This window comes from Carcharhinus amblyrhynchos, chromosome 10 (genome assembly GCF_965287045.1).
Source record: "Carcharhinus amblyrhynchos chromosome 10, sCarAmb.v2.hapA, whole genome shotgun sequence".
Lineage (NCBI taxonomy): Eukaryota > Metazoa > Chordata > Chondrichthyes > Carcharhiniformes > Carcharhinidae > Carcharhinus > Carcharhinus amblyrhynchos.
The window spans coordinates 62,128,758-62,150,767 of NC_137333.1; the positions used below are offsets into that span (position 1 = coordinate 62,128,758).

Sequence of the window (22,010 nt, forward strand, 5' to 3'; positions counted from 1 at the left end):
TATGTATTTGTGGCTACTTTTTAACAATTCCAAAGGCACTTTACCTCCCTCAAAGGGCACCTGACCTAGCCCAGAATTCTCCAAATCTAAACCAAAAGGTATTTCACCTCATTCAAAGGGCACCCGAACTCCCCCAAAAGCATCCAAGGACCATATTCAAAGGAGTATCTTACCTCTCCAAAAGGTTACCCTCATTATCCTAAGAAAGGCACAATGTTAAGGCCTGTTTTAACAGGTCCACTTTGCACACTTCAGATTTCACATCCCTATTGTTGATGATTTAATTTGCCATCTACCAACATAAAAAGGTGCATGCATGAAATGCGAGCCGCCACCATTCCCACCCTTGTGAAAATGGGAAATGTTGTGTTCAACGTGTGGGGGACCTCAGATTTTCAGGCACTTCTGGCATTTTCACCATAATGAAAAATCCAGGCTGATGTGCTTTTCCATTAACATGAACATTTTTCATGTGTTCTGAATAGAGCCAACAAAAAAAAATCCTCTCATCCTGGTGGCCATGGTTCAGTTGATAGCATACTCAACTTTGGGTCTGAAAATTATAGGTTCAAGTCCCACTCCAGGCATCATATCACAAAAATCTAGATTGTCACCACAGTGTAGTATTGTTGGAGCTACCAAGGTCCCAGTTCTACAAACTGTTTATTTAAAACACTTGTTCAATGCAAGCGAAATGTACTTGGCTGTTATGCCCAATCAAAAAATGATGCACAATCTTTTGGGGCTTGGGGGACAGCTGGGGGAGGGAAAAATGGATAGCTGGAAGTTGGCTACTATAGAGACTAGAATTTGATCACCTGACATTTGATTTCCAGTCCCAATATGTCTCTGTAGCTTTATTGTAGTAGCTAGATAACTATTCCGTGAGAGCCCTCGTTTGTCCGTTGGATTGTTGCGGCCATTCTTCATAGGAGACACATTAATGGAACATGGCCAACTGAGTGTGATGTGCACAGTGAAAACTAGAACTTCCCTGTGGAATAGAAGTTAAGTACCATTGTAACATTTTGTGCACACAGTCAATGAAGTGCCACTAAGTGCCCCTACTGGTTTTTACGGACTAAGTAACCCACCTACAGAGCCGATACCAGTTAGCTACGGTTCCTCTCTTATGTTCAAATGGCTGCTTCTTGTATTCGTAACTGCTCTTCTTCTGTTAAATCACTGCTTTGGGTAATTCTTTATGCGAATCATGAATCTCCCATTGAATCTGCACCCCAAAGACACTTTCTTCTTCTCTTGTACTAAGTGAAACTTGGCAGTGCCACTGTAGCCATGCTCTGCTTAAATTTGAAATCTTAGTATTGGTTGGGCTAATGCCACGTCTGCCTTGGACTTAAATACAAACTTTCTGAAAATCCCCTGGCTATACAAGTTTCTGTTTAAGACATTATCTAGCATTACAGCTTTTTCTCCCAACATGTTTGCTAAGATTGAAATCAATTTTTGACAGGGGGTGGAATCTCTCAGGGAAGAGCTGAGCAGATACCACTACTCTCACCTCATTTCTCCTTTATGTTAATATCAGTGAAGATAACTCTTCCCCAATGTTGAAAGCTGTTTTACAGCCTCAGTGAATGGAAATTGTGTGAATTTGCAGCAGTACTGGTTGTTGTTAGTAGGATAGTCCCGTTTTGATGTCACATTGGATGGAATTTTACGAACAGAGATGAGGTGTGGCTGTCTGGTTCAAAACTGGGTGACACTGACACATCCAATGCAATCCACAATTGCATTGTTACTTCCTGTCAGCCAAGACAAGGGTGGTGGGCATGACTATTCTGGAGATGGAAGAACACAGTGAAGAATAGAGCTGAAGATTTCCCCAGCTAGTGTTTTCCCTGTCTGCAACCTTCCCTAGGAACAAGGAACACGAGTACTGTCAGTTTCCTCTCACCTGTACATGTCCCCTTCATCCATCGAGAGATTGGCAACTCTTACGTTAAGCTAGCTTCAGTTTGTGGATGCTGGAGATGCAAGCAGGCTCACATGTCATCAGAGTGACTGGGAGGTTGCTGGACTGTTCCCGAGTTCCTCGTTCTTCTCAGGTTAACAGGGAAGCGCAGATGTATCTTGCGAGGGAGGGACAATGGCCGCCTCCTGCTTCTGGGGGCTCCTCTCAGAGTGTTCCAAATATGGACAGCAGCTCCTCAACCTCTCCAGTAGTGACATTGGCTCAGAAACTGCAAAGACAAAGGAGGATCCTGGAACTGTTGACTATACAGCTATATTCCATCCAGAGGCCTGGAAATAGGAAGCTATCTCTGGTAAAAATTTTGATCATGTCCCGCTGCCAATAAGTGTGGGCTCAAAGATGCCTCATTTCTTTCCAAATAACAGATCCTGAAGCCCACGGTAAAATCCTGCCCATTTAGTCAACTTCTGGGCACCTCACTTGAGGAAAAATGTCAAGGCTCAAAATTCAGAAGGAAATTGCTGGAATGGTGCTTGGAATGAAGGACTTCACTTATGTGGAGGGATTAGAGAAACAGGGATTGTCCTCCTTAGAACAACGAGGTTAAGGAAGTTTTAATAGAGGTTCTAAATATCATATTCTGATGGAGTAAATAAGGAGATACTGGTTTCAGTGGCAAAAGGGTAAATAACCACAGCACCCAGATATAAGGCACTTAGCAAAAGAATAAGAGGGATGGATTTAAGTGATATATTTTTGCACAGATGTTATGATCTGGAATGTTTGTGCCTGAATGGTGATGAAAGCAGATTCCTTAATAATTTTCAAGAGAGAAGTAGATAAATATTAATTGGAAAAGTGCAGGGAAATGGGCTAATTGGACCATTCTTTCAAAGGGCTGGCACAGGCATAGTGGGCCAAATGGCCTCCCATACTGTACATTCATTCCAGGATACTTTGGCTCTTTGACATTACATATTAAATAACATCAGTCTGCATCTCCTCCAACTCATCATGAGAAATATCAAGAGAGATTCACCAGCAGAAATAAAGTTATTGCTTTTGGTATTTATTTTGTCTATTGCACTTGAAGCATCATATTTCTTGTATCACAAGCCAGGGAACACACCTCAGGCATTGCACTTGAAACGCAAAACACTTCACATGCTTAACTCAAATTTTATATTCATAAAACAGCGGCAACAGAGCTAAAGATGTCAAGAATGTACAAATCAAGCAGAAGGAAAACATTGTAAAACCTCCAATAAAAAATCTACTAAGGATGTAATAAAGCAAAAGAGCACGAGGGGTCAGCAAAATCTACCAATACACAAATGCAAATAAATCCAATCTTTCCAAATATATTTTTGTCAATTGCATGTCTGTTTGTGCACGCCCTACAATGTTGGAGATGTTTTTTCTTAGGCTATCTCCTAGGATCAAGGCTGACTTGCTTCCACTTTGGTTCAATGGGATGGAATTTTCTCATCCTGCTTGCCACAGAAACCATGGCGGGTGGGACAGGACCATACAAAGGTCTGTTGACCTTGGGCAGAATTTTCCGGTCTTGAGGCATGGCCATATAATCCCACGTGTTTGCAGATTTGTGTGCTCCCTCTGACTCCCTGAAAGTGTCCTTGCATGTTCCTGACAAAGTCTGTTGAAGTGTTTGGTGCCTTCCCGATGACCCGTCTTCATTTTGGTCAGTCACATGTCAGGGGCTCCCATGTCTGACCATTTCAGGGATGCTTTGAGGACATCCCAAAAGTATTTCCACTATCCCCTTGGGAGTCTAGTGTCAGGCAGACAAAGGACTTGTCCTGCCCAGTTTGCATTGGTTTCTGAGTGATTAGCTCCTTGATATAAGAACATAAGAACATAAGAACATAAGAAATAGGAGCAGGAGTAGGCCATCTAGCCCTTCGAGCCTGCCCCGCCATTCAATAAGATCATGGCTGATCTGTTGTGGCTCAGTTCCACTTTCCCGCCCTCTCCCCATAACCCTTAATCCCCTCTCTTATCAAGAACCCATCAACCCGCGTCTTAAAAATATTTAGTGAGGCAGCCTCCACCACTTCAACGGGCAGAGAATTCCAGAGATTCACCACCCTTTGAGTGAAGAAGGTCCTCCTCAACTCCGTTCTAAACCGCCCCCCTTTATCTTGAGGCTGTGCCCCCTAGTCCTACTGTCTTTTTTGAGCGGGAAGAGTCTCTCCACCTCTATCCTATCCATCCCATTCATCATCTTATACGTCTCAATGAGATCTCCCCTCATTCTTCTAAACTCTAACGAGTACAAGCCTAGTTTATTCAGCCTCTCCTCATAGCTCAATCCCCTCAACTCCGGTATCAGCCTAGTAAACCTCCTCTGCACTCCCTCCAGGGCCAAAATATCCTTGCACAGGTGCGGCGCCCAAAACTGCACACAGTACTCCAGCTGCGGCCTCACCAATGCCCTATACAGCCGCAGCAAGACCTCCCTACTTTTATATTCAATCCCCCTCGCTATGAAGGCCAGCATCCCATTCGCCTTCCTGACCACCTGCTGCACCTGCAAGCTGGGTTTTTGCGACTCATGCACAAGGACCCCGAGGTCCCTCTGCACCGTCGCCTGCTGCAGTTTTTCGCCACGTAAGTAATAGTCCTTCCTACCATTCTTCCTACCAAAGTGGACCACCTCACACTTGCCAACATTAAATTCCATTTGCCATTTCCTGGCCCATTCGCCCAGCCTATCTAGATCCTTCTGCAGACTCTCCACACCCTCCGCACAATTTGCCTTTCCCCCAATCTTCGCCAAGCTGGCTTGAATGAGGATGCTGCTGTTACACTGCATCTCTTGCCACCAGGATCTTACAAAGGTACCACTGGTGGTATTCAAACCAGTGCTTTGAGGTGCCTACTAAAGGTTGCCCAAGCCTCTAATGCATAGAGAAATCCAGGGATTACCGATGACCAGTAAACAATGATCTTAATCCTGGATTTGAGATCTTGGTCCTTAAAGTACTCCTCCTAAGTAGGTCAAAGACTGAGATGGCACATCAGAGGCAATGATGAATTGTTGAAATACATCAGCCTTTATTGACAGGAGGCTCCCAAGATATGGAAATAGTACCCATTTTACAGGATCTCACCATTCATCTTAATTGATGGAGTGGGGTAGTGAGGGGTGGAGGGGATTTGCTGCTGTTCTGTGGGAGCTGGTTCAATTGAGCTTTAGTTTTCTAGGTGTTTAGTGAAAGATTCATTACAAGGATCCCTCCTCAATTGCCTCCCAGCAGACAAAGAGTCACAGTGAGATTTTCACCACCAAGAGGTGCCAAAGACATATCCTTCACTGCACAGCCTTATCTTAGTGAAGACTGGGTTCATTCTCCATCTTCCTTGTTGTAATGCTGCCCCTCATCTCCAACAAATTAATCAGATGTGGAGATCATTTACACAACATTAATGAAGCTGTTCAACCTATGTTGCTTTTAATCAAAAACCCAAAGCTCTCCAATCTCAGTCGTTGAGCTTCAGCCTACAGAGGTTGGAGTGGCTTGTGTCTGCACTCACTCAGCAACTGAGTTCCAGGTCATCGTCCACTTCTGCTCCAAAACGTTTGAGAAAATGGGCCATTCACTAAACACGTGGTAGGATACGTATGTGTAGTATTATGTATTGGGGTTGTTGTTGTATTATGGTACTGTCTCTTTTAGAGAATATCATGAGTACAGTTTGATTTGATTTATTATTGTCACATGTATTAGCATAGTGAAAAATATTGTTTCTTGCGCACTATACAGTTAAAACATACCATTCATAGAGAAGGAAAGGAGGGAATGTGAAATGTAACATTACAGTCATTGCTAGGGTGTAGAGAAAGATCAACTTAACTTGAGGTGGGTCCATTCAAAAATCTAATGGCAACAGAGAAGAAGCTATTTTTTGAGTCGGTGATCTCAAACTTTTCTATCATTTTCCCGACGGAAGAAAGTGGAAGAGAGAATGTTCGGGGTACCTGGGGTTCTCAATTATGCTGGCTGCTTTTCTGAGACAGCAGGAAGTGTAGACAGTGTCAATGGATGGGAGGCTGGTTTGTGTGATGGACTGGATCTCATTCATGATCCTTTCTAGTTTCTGGCAGTCTTAGACAGAGCAGGAAACATACCAAGCTGTGATACAACTAAAAAAAAATGTTTTTATGGTGCATCTGTAGAAGTTGGTGAGCGATGTAGTGGACATGCCAAATTTCCTTAGTCTCCTGAGAAAGTAGAGGCTTTGGTGGGCTTTCTTAACTGTAGTGTTGGCATGGGGGGACCAGGACAGCTTGGTGGTGATCTGGACACCTAAAAACTTGAAGCTCTTGACCATTTCTACTTGGTCGCCATTGATGTAGACAGGGGCATGCCCTCCATAATGCTTGCTGAAGTCGATGACTATCTCCTTTGTTTTGTTAACATTGAGAGAGAGATTATTGTTGCTGCACCAGTTCACCAGATTCTCTATTTCTTCTCTGCAATGTTTCTCATCATTGTCTGAGATTTGACCCATTACGGTAGTGTCATCAACATCTTAAAAATCGAGTTGGAGGGGAGTTTGACCATGCAGTCAAAGGTATATAAGAAGTATATTAAGGGGCTGAGGACATAGCTTTGCAGAGCACCAATGTTGAGGATGATCGTAGAGAAGGTGCTGTTGCCTATCCTTATTGATTGTGATCTGTGGGTTAGGGAGTTCAGGGTACAGTTGCAGAGCGAGGAGCTGGGCCCCAGGCCATAGAGTTTGGAGATGAGTTTCATAGCAATAATGGTGTTAAAGACTGAACTGTAGTACGAGTCTGACATAGAAGTCTTTGTTATCTAGGTGTTCCAGGGTTGAGTGTAGGGAGATGGCGTCTGCTGTGGACCTTGCGGTATAGGCAATCTGTTGTGGATCCAGGTAGGCTGGAAGGTAGGAATTGATTTGTGCCATGGTTAACTTTTCAAAACACTTCATAGTGATGGATGTCAGAGCCATCAGACGATAGGCACACTGGCTGGCTTTTCTTTGGTACCAGGATGATGGTCGTCGTCTTGAAGCAGGTAGGGACCTCAGATTGGTGCAAAGAAAGGTTGAAGATGTCTGTGAATACCCCCGCCAGCTGGTTCGGGCAGGGCCTGAGTACTCATCTGGGTACCCCATCAGGGCCAGTCACTTTCCGTGGGTTGACTTTTGAGAAGGCTGCTTTGACGTCAGCAATGGTGACCTTGGATACAGGTTTGTCCAAGGCTTCTGGAATGTAGGGTGTGCTCTCGCTGACCTCTTGCTCAAAACGGGCATAGAATGCATTGAGCTCATCGGGGAGGGGTGCATTGGAGCTGGCGATTTTACCTGCCTTCATCTTGTAGTCTGTTATGTCTTGCTGACCTTGTCATAGTTGGTGGGAGTCCATGTGGCTAGGCTGAGACTTTAGCTTGGTCCAGTACCGTCTTCTGGCATCTTTGATGGATCACCGTAAATCATAGGTGGCTTTCTTGTATAGGTCAGTATCACATAATTTGAACGCCTCAGACCAAGACTTCAGCAGGTGGTGGATATCCCTGTTGATTCATGGTTTCCGGTTGGGAAACATGTGGATTTGCTTCTTTGGCACACAGTCTTCTATACACTTACTAATAAAGTCAGTTAGTGAAGTCAATTACCGTACTCTTTCAGACTGAAGGCAGAATTTTTAAATACTGACCAATCTGTTGGCTCTAAGCAGCCCTGTAGGAGATCATCTGATTCCTCAGACCACATTGCACAACTTTCTTTGACGAATTTCCTGATCGGTTTTTGCTTGTAAGCAGACAGCAGGAGCACAGCCTTGTGGTCTGATTTACCAAAGTGTGGGTGGGTGGTAGAGCAGTTGGCATTCTTGATATTTGTGTAGCAGTGGTCTAGGATGTTTCAGCTTTTGGTGGAACAGGAGATGTGCTGGTGGTATCTTGAGCTTGGCCTGATTGAAGTCATTGGTCATGATGAACAAGGCCTTCATCTCAAGGCTATTTGTGGTGGTGTATATTTCTTCCAGCGTGATCTTCATGTCCACGTGGGTGGGATGTAAACTGCTATCAGGATAACAGAGGTAACTGAAGGTAGTAGGGGCAGCATTTTAGCATCAGGTATTCATTGGCTGCTTCACGGGCTTTGTCTCAGTCTAGATCAAGCCTTTGTAGAGTTAACAGCTATTCAATAAACCTATCTTGTTGTTTGCACCCAACCCCAGGTGCTATAACTTCACATTCTTTTGTCATAAGAGTGCAATATATAACAAGATAAAATGAATACTGGCAGTGAGGAGCTGATAAAATACCTTATGAGCAAAAAATAAAAAAGAAAATCAAAACTGCACTTACCAATTGAAAACTTTGATACTATGACATGAAACAGAATCAACAGTAGGTCAGTCAAATGTACCTAGCATCAGACTGGCACATGCCTACGAGATCAGGTACTTTCAGTCAGACAGCCATGCCAATGCTGATATATTGTTAAGATTGCCTTTACCTACTGCTCAAGAAGCATCCAGTAGTGTTCCCAATATCTTTAATTTTTCACAGATAGGACAGATCCCAGTGAGTGCAGTTCAAGTCCAACAATACAGCAGAAGTAATCCCGTGATGGGGAAGGTACTGGAAATAAAAGGGAGAACAGTAGGAACACATCCTGAATTAAACCCATATATTTCCAGAAAAGTCGAATATAGGGTGGATCTTGTTGTGGGGGATGAGGGTAATAATTCCTCCAAATTTGTGACACCCAGGTATAGTTCAAATGAAAGAACTTACAAGGAACTAATTCTGGTGCCTGGATTAGATGCCCAGACTCAGGAAAAAGCAGGACTGTGCCAGTCATTTACATGGGTAAGGAATGCATCCTTGGAATGGCCTAAAATGCTTAGTAATGTCTACACATTGACTTTTCAGGCACATATGACGGGCATATGTTCATGGTTGCACACTTTGTCTCCTAATGAAGTCAACAACTACTGCATAAACCATCAAAAAAGTCAATGAGATTTTTGCTAGATTTGGGAAACCAGACCAAACTGTGAGTGATAATGGGCCACAATGGGCTACAATTCGCGCCTCAAGAGTTCAGAGACTATCTAAAGATGAGTGGTATCCAATACCTAAAATCAGCATCATCCTACCCATCAATGAATAGATCAGCCGAAAGGTTTGTTAAGTCCTTGAAGCATTCACTGAAAGCCTCCAAGGACCAAGGTTCATTTAGTCACTGTCTAACAGTTTCTTGGTGATGCATCAGAACACTACACATGCACTCAGAGTTCCCAGCTTTACTATTACTGAAGAGAAAGCTCAGGACTAAATTTAATCTATTTTTATCACAGGAAATGTCCGAGGTAGATCCTTTTTTCAACAAGGTGAGCATGTTTTGGCACACAGCTATACCACTAGTGAAAAGTGAGTTCCTGCATCTGTATTGGCTCAATCTGGCCCTAACTCCTATACAGTACAGTACCGATGAGTTAGTGTGGATCAGTCGTTAGCTACACACATCAACATGCCAGTACCATATATGTCAGAACTACCAAGGATGAACCACCATCTATGTCACCAGAAACTGTGACTACACCTTCTGGTCAATCAGCAGAAACTGAGATGGTTGGAAAATCCCTTGCTGCCAGTAATCTTGCTTCTGTAAAAGAGACACCTTCCAGGATTGAAACATCCTCTGAAGATCCGGAGAACAACCAAATTCCTGAAGTGCACGGGCAACCAGTATGGAATAGACACCTACCCAATAGTCTTTCCTACAGTCTGTATTACCCTGTAATGATTTATTGCCCGCCCTTATATTATGTTTCATTGATAATGTAGAAGTATTATGGTTATTTGTTGCTATGAACTCTTAGCAGTAAAGGGGAAAGGATGTTATGTCTTTGGGGTTGTTGCCATGTGTTGCGCTGTCACTTTAAGAATCTAACCACATGTATAGTTTGTGACATCACCGGCTGCTTCATGGGCTTTGCCTTAGCCTAGATCAAACCTCTGTAGAGTTAACAGATATTCAATAAACCTGTTTTGTTGTTTGTACCCAATCCCAATGCTATCACTTCATGTTCTTTTACCCAAGGGCTGCAGTACATAACACACAGAATAATGACACTTTCAGTTTTTCTAAACTTCAGCTTTTAGACATTCCTTTAGAAGAAAAACTCTGGGTTCAAATGGCCCCTATTTCTTCCACAGAGCTCTGCCTGATGGTGGTTAGATTTTACTGCTGTCCAGCTCACTTTCAGCCAACTCTTGGGTGGGCAGTTTTAAATCAACATGAGACTTTGCCCACACCCTGAAATCTGTCCAAGTGCCAAGATTCAGATTTACAAATGTGCAATTCACCTCACACATGCTCTTCTGTAAATTGGCTCTGGGCCAGCATATTCTACGAAAATGTTTGCTTCAAATCAGAATCCAAAACTTTTAAATGTCTTGTTAGTTATGTTTAGGTATTGACATTGATTTACTATTTTTCATTTATGATTAGCAGACGGCAAGAGTTTAATATATATAATTGAAGTTTTCATTTTTTGTATTTCCTGTTTGCTTTGTGTTCTAAACAATGAAAGAATGGCACAATTCTTTCAATTGACAAAAATAAATTAATTTTAAGTTACTTAGGAGGTGTGTCTGTTTAATGTGTATTTCTATCAACAGCTTGCTTACTGTGTATTTCTTATACTGTCTATGGATGTACTCTACTACTAATTATTTCCCTATCTGAGGATTAGCAATGAGTAATAATTACATAGCTAACTACAGAAATTGGAAGGGTACTGAAGCCCCGTGTGCTACAAACATGAAGCTAATTATCTGCGTCAATATCTCTGTTGCGCTGGCTGCTTTGCCCTGAGTGTTTGAGGTAGTACCTATCAGTTTCTGTGTAAGATTATATGATCGCATAAAAACATTGCCAACTGAAATCTCAATCAGTTACTTCAACACATGTCACTGTCGTGACTAATCCTTCATGATCCTTATCATCAATTGGGTTGGGCATTTTACTGGTAAGTACACTTCAAAATCTCGTTAACATAGATGCCTCTATCCATGCTGCAAGAAAGTTGAAGGTGTCTCTATTTCTAGGTCTTCATGGTGAAAGTGGGAATATTCATGAAAAATGGCCCATGTAAGGTTTCCAATGAGATTGTCACAAAATTTCCCATTGATGTTCCCCATGTGTTCAATGCAAGATTACCATGAAGCAAGCAACATCTATCATGTCATTCATGGAAGATGACAACACATATCCAAGTGCCAGACTCACCTAACCACTCAACTCATGTTTCAATGTTGTGCGCAAGGAGATAAACAAGTATTCAATATTATGCTGTTGATGTACCATCCGCTGTTTAAAAACAGGCCTCTAAAGTTATCCTCTGAGAACTCAGAAAACAATGACAAATTGTAATTATGTAGCACCTTTAATGGAGAAAATTGTTCCAAGGTGCTTCATAGAAGTGTAATCAGACAAAAGGGGCACTCAGCCTCTTGGGATTGGTTCTTCATCAAGAAAAACACTGATAACTTTTCATCACCAATACTTGGTGCTTCATCCTGTGTAGTACATCACTATCTGTTTCTCAATTAGGATGTGCATCTGGACTGCTGCCTGCTTCAAGTGTGCACCTGGTGGTACATTGTGTTCCCCTTGTCCTCTAACAAGAGCAGATGGTACATTACAGGGTTGAATTTCTGCTGAGCAATACTTTTAGCACAAAATTAACCCACAAAATTCCAATTTGCACTTTCAAACTAAACCCTTTGCCCATTTCTTTTAAAAAGGTGAATAATTTTGGTAACATAACTCACATAGGAATTTTAAACAAGCATGATAAGCACTCTGCTAAAAAGAAATCAGCTCCGCAAAATTACAATCCCATGTTGAGTAACATATCTACCTTTGAATTTTGTACTGTCATATTATACTATAAAGCCACTACATGTGGACATTTTGATTGAATGTATCATAGTGTTTAAGATTATCTGAATCAAGCACTAATTCCCTGGGTGAGTCAGCCAGTAACAATATAATTTGTGGAAAGGAGTGATGAGCACTTTTAGAAATGTCTGAAACTCTAACTATTCCATGCAATGCTATGCACTGAACAAGATGAGGAACAGAGCAAAGTTTCCTCATTCCTCTTCTCAGACAGGGGAGGTATTTTCAACCTTGGCTCAAAATGGAGGCTAAATCAATGGACAACCATGGGTCTTTCTCAAGATTAGAGTCAGAGTGCACTTACTTCTGCAATTTCAGAAAACGGGAGAGTTGACCAGCTTCTGCATTGAGATTGCGAGCAGGTAGGACCTATCAGTATCAAATAGAGCCCAGAGGAGTACAAGAACAAACTAGAAGCAGGCTAGGAGGATTTTACATGTGTACCAAAACGAAAGCTTCCCTCTTGTAGAGTAACCTCCATTGGTTCTTTTAATAACCAATGCGTCGGTCACCTAACCTTTGATCTAACAGGGACTCGATGACATCACACATATTCCATGCATTTGTACATTAAAATTGCAATCAGAATCCGGCAAGAGGTCTAAGACATGATTCCCATATTTAATAAGTAACCCAGCTGCTTTGAAAATGATGCTGGCCCTCCATTTAAAGGCCTGCTTGCAATATGAATCAATTGGTTGTCCAATGTGTCCATCAAACTTTCCTCTGCCAGTCACCCATTTTCCAGTGAGAAATGGGCAGTTAAGATTTGAAAATCTCTGTGCAACAGTAACAATCATCCTTATATGACTCTTGCGACTGGAGTGCATATCCTAGGTAAAATGGTCCTATGCTCCTATTACTTGCAATTTCTTCAAATAAGTTGCACATTGAAACCCTTACAGAATCCTTCCTGAGCTTTGAGGCGTCTTTGATCTTTCATAAAGCCACAGTATGTTCGACACATTTCTGATCAGATTAAAATCTTTCTTCCTTTCCAGTTCTTCTACTGACCTCCAGAGTTTCAGGTATTGTGACAATGCAAAGACTTAACTCAAGGCAGAAAGATTTCCTATATTTTAGGATTTTTTAGGATTCCATACTCTGATGATGACGTAATAGCCTTGCTGTTAGCCTTGCTATTAACTCCTCTCCGCAATGAATGAAGGAGGGTTGGGGTAGGGTAAAAATTTTTAAATGAGGAGCTTAACTCCAAAATGCTGCACTCATGTCCATTTTTGGTTTTTGCAACAGTAAGTGGGGTGCCATGTCAGTGCTTCACACCTGAAAGGAAGGATGCATTGACATACTTAAACTATATTCTAGTATTGCCACTGAGAGCCCAATTTAAATTTAACTGTTGTCAAGCATCTTTTCCAGCTCAGAAATGATGGTTGCTGGGTCTTTTATAGCACTTCTTGTTCCAGGAAGAACAGGAGTGCTTTCCCTGCAGTCTTTCAAGGAAACCTTCGCTTACCCTCGACCATCCCCTTATTGGGAAATAAGGCTTAATTGCCCATTGCGAAGATGACATCAATAAAATCACAAGGAAACTCCTAACAGTGCAACAGGAGGATGGAGGATAAGAGCAACACAAATTGGGGGTACGGAGAGAGAGAAAGAGAAGCAACACAAACAGAAAGAGGGAGAGTGAGAGAGCAAGCAACACAAACTGAGAGGAATGGGGAGACAATGACATAAGCAGAGAGAGAGCGACACAAACTGCTGGGAAAAGCAAGACCAACACAAACTGAGAAGGGGAGAGTTCGAGAGCAAGCAACACAAACTGAGATAAGAGGGAGAAGGAGAAAATGACACAAACATAAAGAGAGAAAGCGACACAAACTGCAGGAGAAAGAGAAGAAGAGCGACACAAACTGAGAAAAGGAGAATAAGAGAACAAAACTGAAAAGAGACAGAATGACATAAGCTGGGGAGAGAAACAGATAGATGACAAACTGGGGAATGGAGAGAGAGACACACACACACAAACTCAAGAAGGGAGACAGAGTGACACAAAATAAGGGACACACACACACACACACACACACACACACACACACACACACACACACACACACACACACACACACACACACACACACACACACACACACGCTGGGGGAGCTAACACAAACTGGGGAGAGGGAGAAAGAGAGAGCAATACAAACTGATGAAGCGATTTTTGAACTTTTATGACCAGTTCAAGGGTGCTTGAGAAGTGTTAAAATTTTTCATACATTAATTATGAACATTTCAATAAATCCCTATTCTCATAAATTACATGTTCTCAGGTTTTGGGGAAAGAAAAAAGTTGAACTCCTTAAAATATGCCTAGTCTGTCTTAAAGTATAAAGTGCAGTATTGAAAAAGAACAAAGGACTTTGAGTAAAAGTGGAAATGTCAATTTTAGCAAAACATTCTTCAGTAATTGATACAAAATTTCCTTACGTAAGGTGAACATTTCTTTACTATTTCATGTACAAGTTTCTGAATTTGTTGGAAGGATTCTGTTTTCATAACAAGTCATTTTGCAAGTGATTTTTATCATTTGTAGTAAGATTGCAAAAGAAACAAATGTGGCATTATAATGACACAGGTGACAAAAGGTTCTTCAGTCTCAAGCAACACAAGGTGAGCCAAATTTCTTTTTCATGATGGCCCTACTTTTTGATATGCTTTGTTATTTATCTCTCCCTTCAATGGACACAAACTTACCGGTCCTGTTTCGGTGGAGTCTGGCTTTCAAAGCATTGTTCTTAGTGACTATTAAGTAGATTATGTGAGTGGTATGGACTTCTTACTTGTCATTCTGATCTTCATACTTGATGCCCCTAACTCCCAGCATCAATGATTACACTGATGTGGGAAACTCCCTTTGGTACTTCCAATTAGTTTTAGGAAATTGGAAGTGGTAGTGTAGAACTTTTTTGCTTGGGACTGAGCATTCACTCCTTATAAGTGTTTGATCATCTGGTTTCAGGTGATTCAGGTGTCCTTCCATTGCCAGAGTTAAACTGTTTTTTTTGTTTTGACAAGACTTATAATGATAGTGTTTAGGCCTTTTATTATTTAGGTGTGTTATTTTGTTATTGGTATCAATATATATATTTGTATACTTCCCATTTGTGCAACTGCTCTTCTCACTCTGATAGCACTTCCACTCCACTCCTTGAATAACCTAAAGGAAAGTCAAGGTTTTCTACTCTGGAGAGAGACATTTCATGATTAATGAACATAAGAACATAAGAAGTAGGAGCAGGAGTAGGCCATCTAGCCCTTCGAGCCTACCCCGCCATTCAATAAGATCATGGCTGATCTGTCGTGGCTCAGTTCCACATTCCCGCCCTCTCCCCATAACCCTTAATCCCCTCTCTTATCAAAAACCCATCAACCCGCGTCTTAAAAGTATTTAGCGAGGTAGCCTCCACCACTTCAACGGGCAGAGAATTCCAGAGATTCACCACCCTTTGAGTGAAGAAGTTCCTCCTCAACTCCGTTCTAAACCACCCCCCCTTTATCTTGAGGCTGTGCCCCCTAGTCCTACTATCCTTTCTGAGCGGGAAGAGTCTCTCCACCTCTATCCTATCCATCCCATTCATCATCTTATACGTCTCAATGAGATCTCCCCTCATTCTTCTAAACTCTAACGAGTACAAGCCTAATTTATTCAGCCTCTCCTCGTAGCTCAGCCCCCTCAACTCTGGCATCAGCCTAGTAAACCTCCTCTGCACTCCCTCCAAGGCCAAAATATCCTTGCGTAAGTACGGCGCCCAAAACTACACACAGTACTCCAGCTGCGGCCTCACCAATGCCCTATACAGCCGCAGCAAGACCTCCCTACTTTTATATTCAATCCCCCTCGCTATGAAGACTAGCATCCCATTAGCCTTCCTGACCACCTGCTGCACCTGCAGGCTGGGTTTTTGCGACTCATGCACAAGGACTCCGAGGTCCCTCTGCACCGTCGCCTGCTGCAGTTTTTCACCACGTAAGTAATAATCCTTCCTACCATTATTCCTACCAAAGTGGACCACCTTGCACTTGCCAACATTAAATTCCATTTGCCAGTTCCTGGCCCATTCGCCCAGCCTATCTAGATCCTTCTGCAGACTCTCCACACCCTCTGCACAATTTAACCTTTTTCTCACTTTGATATCTGTTATTTTCTTACATCTCATTCCTGGGTACTTCCTCATTATGTTTTTTGTAATTTCATACAATTCTCCTTTGCTTACTTTATATGGAATGTATACTTTATTTGAATGAATACTATTTTTATTCAGCTTTTCAGAATCCTATGAGAATTGGGCTGAAGTTCCTGCATGGTTCTGAATACATATGTCTTGGCCCAACTTCTGATTCCTGAACACAGGATTTACACTGCCTGGCTACTTGTCACTGCTTATCACTTTTACCTCTTCTATACCAGTATCCTTATCATGACTGTTATCGGACAACAAATTTTATGAAATTGGGCACACAATATGCAAACAGACTAAAGTTACACTCAGAGCCTCTCCACTAAAAATCGCAAAGTAACAGACACCGATCAGCAGACAAGAGCGTGCTTTTAAAATGCAAATGAGGGCTAGCACATAAGGGAAGCCGGACAAGATGGCACCTACAGGAACTAAATCTCCACCCCATCAAAATCAGCACTTCTAAAACAGTCAAACAACCCATGGAGACACCTAAATTAGCATAGTCAAGGAAACATTCCTGGCCCCTCAAACCTCTCTTGAGATCAATGACACACCTATGGTTCAAACCCCAGAGATTCTAGACCATTAATAACCAATCAGACAAAAACGATTAACACACACTTAAAACAATTGCTCCAACACTCAAACATTGAGACAGGATGGCTGAAGTCAAATACTATAAATAAAGGATTAGCATTTGAAACATGTACTACACCGAAGTTCAGGTATAACTGTAGCCCATTGCGGGGGAGTCTTTAGTGTGCTTTTGGGACAGTCCAATTATATGTCCTGACTGCACCTCTGTCGATGTAAAAGAAAATAAAGCTGTGCCATTATTGAACTTCACCCTGAGTCCGTAGTGGTCGTTTCGCCCACTCGCACTAACATGACCATTGTTTAGAAGTTCAGTTGGCTCAATACCATTTTATTAAGATCATTCAATGATTTAATCATAGTTCTGTTAAAATTGGACAGTATAAGTTCACTGCGTTTTCCGCTGTATGCCAATTGCAAATTCATATCAGATAGTCTTGTAATAAAACATGTCCTCAATGCCCGACAGTACTTTTAAACCAGTGCGGTATGTGGTACTTTTTTACCAAAAATGCTAAGTTTTGCAAAGAAAATGGGGCAGATTCACTTACTGTTCACAGCCCACCACTGTTGCCAGCAAGAACAGAAAATTTAGCATTCAGCAAGCCTCCATTCATTACAGCGGGACTGGAGAATCCCAGCTGCGGGCAAGGTCAAAGAATTCAACCCAATGTTACAACTCAATTCATACAATGAAATGTTATAGGGACATAGGGGAGATTTTAACCCTCCTCCTGCTGACACAAACAATGGGGTTCTCTTCCCCCGCCCCCCCACCAACACCAACAACGGGGGTCTCCCCCACCTATGTCAACATCAGGGCACTCCCCGGGCAAAGGTTAGCACTTCTAAAGTGAAAGTGCCAACCTGTGCCAACCCAGCAGTGTCAACCTGTTTCAGGGAGCAGTGCCAGGGCACTGCTCAGACATGTCCCTCTCCCACCAGGCCTCTACTTAGCTTGGTGTCTCTGGCAGGATTCCCTCAACTGTTTCCTGTGTTCACAAGCCTATTGTGAACCTTGCCAACAAAGTTTCAATATTTTGTGAGGGGGAGATCCTTTAAACATATGTTAATACATTAAAATGTATTTAAATTAAAAAACCTTGTTACATCACTAGCCAGGGGATGGAGAAAATCAACAAACATGATTTGTCCTCATCATCTGTTCCCCGCCAGCTTCTGTTCACTCTGACCTTTGAACTGATCTGTGGCCTTTTCCATCTCTGCGGCAGCACTTGGAGTATTGCGTACAGTTCTGGTTGCCGCATTATAAGAAAGATGTGGAAGCATTGGAAAGGGTGCAGAGGAGGTTTACCGGATGATGCCTGGTATGGTGGGAAGGTCTTATGAGGAAAGGCTGAGGGGCTTGAGGTTATTTTCGTTAGAGAGAAGGTTAAGAGGTGACCTAATTGAGGCATACAAGATGATCAGAGGGTTAGATAGGGTGGACAGTGAGAGCCTTTTTCCTCGGATAGTGATGGCTAACACGAGGGGACACAGCTTTAAATTGAGGGGTGGTAATAATAGGACGGATGTCAGAGGTAGGTTCTTTACTTTAGTAAGGGCATGGAACGCCCTGCCTGCAGCAGTTGTGGACTCGCCAACTTTAAGGGCATTCAAATGGTCAGTGGATAGGCATATGGATAGCATTGGAATAGTTTAGGTTAGAGGGTCATTAGATTCGTTCCACTGGTCGGTGCAACATCGAGGGCTGAAGGGCCTGTACTGCGCTGTAATGTTCTATGCTCTATGTTCTTTCTGTGGGTTCCATCTCTGCCCGAAACAAGATTGAACATATCAGCCATTGGTACATTCTGTACAATAAATGTCACACTCGCCATATTCTGCATCTCCCCCCAACCCGCGCCCCCCCCCGCCGCCATCCCCCAGCACTCCTACCCCACCAGAGGTACTAATTTACAAAAACAAATGGACAACGAAATCCAAAAATATTGACTCCCTCACAATATTCCTTGCCTAATCAAAATCAGGAGTTAAATCTGATGCATTGTCAAGCCTGCCTGCTGCTACTCCCTCTTGATGTCATCATGTTTCCCTTTCCTGTTCAAATTTCCTGGCTTCCTTCTTTCTTTGCAATTTCTCTTTCCATTTCTCTGACAAATGAAAAATCATACACCACAAGTATATTTTCACTGCCTCTTAAATAGACATTCAATTCTCCCAAAATCAGTAAAAAATTATTTTTAGCTCTGAAGTGTTTACTTCTGTTGTTTTCCTTTCTTGATCTGGTAATTTCTAACCACATAACTGTCATTCATGGTGACAGGATTACTGGAGATCCTCTCTCTAGCACAAGCTAGGTGAATCTTCCAGTTTAGTTTTAAATCCCAACAAATTTGGTCTTTTCAGTCCGAATTGAATAGAGATTGAGTCCGAATTGAAAAGAGATTGAATAGACTGGGTCTGTACTCGTTGGAGTTTAGAAGGCTGAGGGGGGATCTTATGGAGACGTGTAAGATAATGAAGGGGATGTATAGGGTAGAGGTAAAGAGATTCTTCCCACTTAGAAAAGATAGCAGAATTAGAGGGCACAGCCTCAAAATAAGGGTGGGGGGGAAGCAGTTTAGAACGGAGTTGAGGAGGAACTTCTTCACTCAAAGGGTGGTGAACCTCTGGAATTCTCTGCCCATTGAAGTGGTGGAGGCTACCTCGTTGAATATATTTAAGTCATGGGTAGATAGATTTCTGATATGGGAATTAAGGGTTATGGGGAGAAAGCAGCAAAGTGGAACTGATCCACTTCAGATCAGCCATGATCTTATTGAATGGTGGGGCAAGCTCGAAGGGCTAGATGGCCTACTCCTGTTCCTATCTCTTAAGTTCTATGTTCTTATGAGTGTGACTCTCTACCCATATGCCAGTGCAGGGAATCATAGAGACTTTTAGCTTCTAGTTGTTCTCTCTTTCTCTCCTTGACCTTGGTGGACTAACCTGTCCGTGATAACCAGTGATATTTTAGGAAAGGTTATAACCCAATATCACAATGTTTCCTCTGTACCCTTCCCATCTCAATGTCCATCATCACGGTAATATGAATCACATGGGCCTTGTATTCAGATAGGGATGCTAATTAGCTATCCTTGAGATCCAATTCTCTTTCACCTCAAAGTAAATGGATATTTTGAAGCACAACTGTTTACTACTCAACATTCTTAACACTTTTCTGGGACTTTGGAAACTCACAGTCTATCCATTGTTCATACAGAGGCCACTGCCGTTGTCTCCAGGTGTACATTTTACTCTATTTAAAGACACCACAACAAAACATAATAATCTTATAAACTATTTAATTGTAACAGAGAAGGAGTTCTATCGTAAAATGACAAGGTCGGCAGCAGAAAGAAATTAGGAAGGAAAATCAGAGAGTTAAGGCTGAAGCAGCTCAACATTATACCAGCAATAATGAGGCAAAGGGAGAGGGAATGCTAAATGGCCAGATTCAGAGAGAATATTAAGTTATAGGAAGTATAGAGATTCATCGAAGCAAGAACTTGGAAGCATTTGATTGACAATAATGACAATTGCAAAATAACTGCATTGGAAAATAGTGATCCAACGTAGCTGTTAAAATAGAAATTAAATTCACAGTGCATGCCCACCTTCTCCATAGGTATGGGAATCTTGTTCAAGGAGACTGCAAATATCAGCAGTGAGCTGCTGTGAGACCCTGAGCTTCCTAAAGCACTAGAGCTCACACGTGTCAGGAGAACTGATTCTCCAGCTACAAATCGTGTGTTGGATGTTTTGCCTCCTTCCAGGTGGATTTCTGTGGTCCATTCTCTCTATCCCGTGGAGGAGAATGCAGCTAAGGAGAATGCTGCTGGTGTTCCTTCTGCTGCTCCTAGGACAGCGAGTAGTGATCTTGCTTCTCCCCTTGTCCCTCGTTAGAAGTGCAAGGCAGAGCTGCAAAAGCTGATCCCACTGCCATGATGAAGTCTGTAAGAAGTCTCACAACATCAGGCTAAAGTCTAACAGGTTTATTTGGTAGCACAAGCCACTAGCTTTTGGAGCGCTGCTCCTTCATCAGGTGAATGAGATTTCAGTTCACAAACAGGGCATATAAACTTGAGTTTGTGTCTTTACATGCCCTGTTTGTGAACTGAAATCCCACTCACCTGATGAAGGAGCAGCGCTCCAAAAGCTAGTGGCTTGCGCTACCAAATAAACTTGTTGGACTTTAACCTGGTCTTGTGAGACTTCTTGCTGTGTTTACCCCAGTCCAACTACGGCATCTCTGCATCATGATGAAGACTGGCAGCAGGTAAGTACAGCTGAAGGTGACTGAAGGGTAGGGCAGGCAAAGTGCCTTCCAAGAAGTTGGCAATCACCTATCAAACAGTGAAAACACTCTTTCAGAGAAACGGCTTGGGCAGGGGCATCTCACCTGGCCATGACTAGAGCTCTTCAGTTTCACTGATGAAAGGTTTCTCAGCTTGTCAATTTCACTGAACAATCCTGTTGTGCAGGATTGATGGTTGAAGTAGTACTGAGTGAAGTTTCTCATTATTCTAATTGCTTACTTGGCAACTGTAGGGGTGTTATCTGCTCACCTTCAATTCTCCCTGGTGAAATCCTGAAGTGTGTTGATGTTGGGATCCTGATCCAATACTGCTTTTAGGGGAGTAAAATCACTGCATATACCCAAACCTGCATTCCTCTGCTTGAGAAAATCCCACTCTTTGAGTCAGCCTTCATAGCAATTACAAAGTGTGTACTGGAAATTGTCAGGAAATGAGAGTCTAAGATGAATAATCATTGAATTCCTTCAGTGCAGAAGGAGGCCAATCAGCCCATCGAGTCTGCACTGACTCTCCAACAGAGGATCTTCTCCCACTTCCGGCCTCAGTGCCACTCTATTCCCGTAACTCCATGCATTTACCCTGCTTATCCCCCTAACCTTGGGACCCTAAGGGTCAATTTAGCACGGCCAATTCACCTAACCTGCACATTTTTGGACTATGGAAGGAAACTGGAACACCCAGAGGAAACGCATGCAGACATGGGGAGAACATGCAAATTCCACACAGTCCCCAAGATTAGAAAAGAACCTGGGTCCCCGGTTCTGTGAGGCAGCAGTGCTAACCACTGTGCCACTGAGCTGTCCATTAATTACTTAAAGTAATTAACATGGAAAAAATAATGGGAGCAAAAGGCAACAAATTTCTTGCATGTGATATTGTCCATCCTAATGTTTTAATATAGGTGCTTACAGAAATTGTGAATGCTTTATTTTTGATCTTCCATAATTCTCTAGATTTTAGAACAGTTACTGTTGTTCAGAA

The 22,010-nt window shown here is 42.4% G+C and overlaps 1 long non-coding RNA gene across 4 annotated transcripts in view; it reads right to left on the reverse strand.

Annotated features, from left to right (window-relative positions):
- Positions 1–22,010, reverse strand: part of LOC145348986 (uncharacterized) — a 54,446-nt gene that overhangs the window by 17,490 nt on the left and 14,946 nt on the right. For all 4 annotated transcript variants that reach the window (XR_013888046.1, XR_013888045.1, XR_013888047.1 and 1 more), the window contains 3 exons: positions 8,450–8,574; positions 1,919–2,204; positions 819–994 (listed from right to left, as the gene is read on the reverse strand). This is a non-coding gene — a long non-coding RNA (uncharacterized LOC145348986). The remainder of the gene's footprint in view (positions 1–818; positions 995–1,918; positions 2,205–8,449; positions 8,575–22,010) is intronic.